The 1552-nt window shown below is 51.9% G+C and overlaps 1 protein-coding gene across 1 annotated transcript in view; it reads right to left on the minus strand.

Annotated features, from left to right (window-relative positions):
• The window catches only part of SETBP1 (SET binding protein 1), a 267084-nt gene extending 266134 nt beyond the window's left edge, over nucleotides 1–950 (minus strand). The window contains exon 1 of the mRNA XM_074166835.1: nucleotides 725–950. The gene's annotated coding sequence lies outside the window, so the exon portion shown is untranslated. The remainder of the gene's footprint in view (nucleotides 1–724) is intronic.
• Nucleotides 951–1552: the final 602 nt, after the last annotated feature.

Consider the following 1552-nt stretch of genomic DNA (forward strand, 5'->3'; position numbering starts at 1 on the left):
CCCCGCACACACACACACACACACACACACACACACTTACACACACACACACACACACACACACACACACAGTCACATACATACAAATCCCCATAAGGTTACAACGTTGCTCTCTAGCTCCACTTAACCTGCAATTTACGAAGCGGGAGGGGGGGTTCTCCCCCCCCCCCCCCCCCATTCCCCCATCACGCACACACATAGCTGCCACCTACCCCAGGCACCGTCGGGGAAACACATGCAGGCTACTAAAGGGGTGGGGGGCGATAAGGGAGGGTAAATATATTATACAAAGTCCTCAAAAAATTGCAACCCCTTCCCAGCAGCACGGTTTTTACACCCCCACCCCACCCCCCAAACCACACACATACACACCCCCCCACGAGCCACAAAGCGTGGGGAGGGAAGGGTCGGAGGGGGAGAGGAGGACAGGAGGACTCGCATGCATTGCACAGCAGAGAAATATCCCCCCCCCCCCCCCCCCCCCAAATAAATAAAGCCCTTTCCGCTCCATTGCAAAGTCAGAACACGAAAAAAAAAGGAGACGACATTAACTTTTGCATGCAGGGGGAAAGGCGGGGGGTGGGGGGGTGGGGGGGGTGTAGAGGAAGAGAGAGGGGTAAGACCCTCCCGCAATCCGGATCATCAAGACAGACCTTTCCTCGATGGTTCAGGTTTTTTGTTGCTTTTTTTTTTTTTTTTTTTTTTTTTTTTTTTTTTTACTAACCCATATCCCCAAAACGGCAGCGGGGTCTTCCCAGCAGCTTCCTCTTCTTCTTCTTTCTTCCTCCTCCTCCTCCTCCTCCCTCGGATTTCCCCCCTTTCTTGTCTCTTCTCTTTTAGATCCCGGTTTCAATCCCTCGCCACAGCCCCCAAAGGTGCTTTTGCTTGTGTTGCGGCAAACCCATGGCGGTGTTCATCTGTCAGATTAGGGGAGCGCACGGCCGCGCAGCACACGCAGAGCGGAGAGGGAGGAGGGCGGGGGGGGGGGGGGGGGGGTGGAGGAGGAGGAGGAGGAGGGAAGGCACCCGGGGAGAGGGAGATGGACGGACAGACAGAGGGATAGATAGCTCGACAGATAAATGATAGATAGATAGGTAGATAAATAGAGCGAGATAGAGCGAGAAGGGGGGAAAATGGCGTCTTGGAAGCCGGAATCCCGGAGTAAATCAAATTAACACGCAACACCCAGAGCAGTCCCGGCTAATTTTAGCAGGATCCAAAAAAAAATGAAAAGGAAAAGGGGGGTGGGAAGGAGGAGAAGGGGGGCGGGGGGGGGGGGGGGGTTGTAAAAGAAAGGAGGGGGGGAAGGAGGAAAAAAAAAAAGGGACAGAAAAAAAAAAAAAAAAGAAGAAAAAAATCAATGCACTGGATAAAATCCTGGATTTGAAATCGATGGAGCTTGTCTCTCGCTCTCTGGCTCTCTCGCTTTTCCTTTTCTTTGCCTTCCTTTTTTTTTTTTTTTGGTGGGGAGCTTTTTTTTGCTTTCTGTTTGTTGTTGTTGGTTGTTTGGGGGCCTTTTGAAGAGGGGGCGAAAGAAAGAGAAGCGTTTTCG

The sequence above is a fragment of the Numenius arquata genome, chromosome Z (assembly GCF_964106895.1).
Source record: "Numenius arquata chromosome Z, bNumArq3.hap1.1, whole genome shotgun sequence".
Taxonomy (NCBI): domain Eukaryota; kingdom Metazoa; phylum Chordata; class Aves; order Charadriiformes; family Scolopacidae; genus Numenius; species Numenius arquata.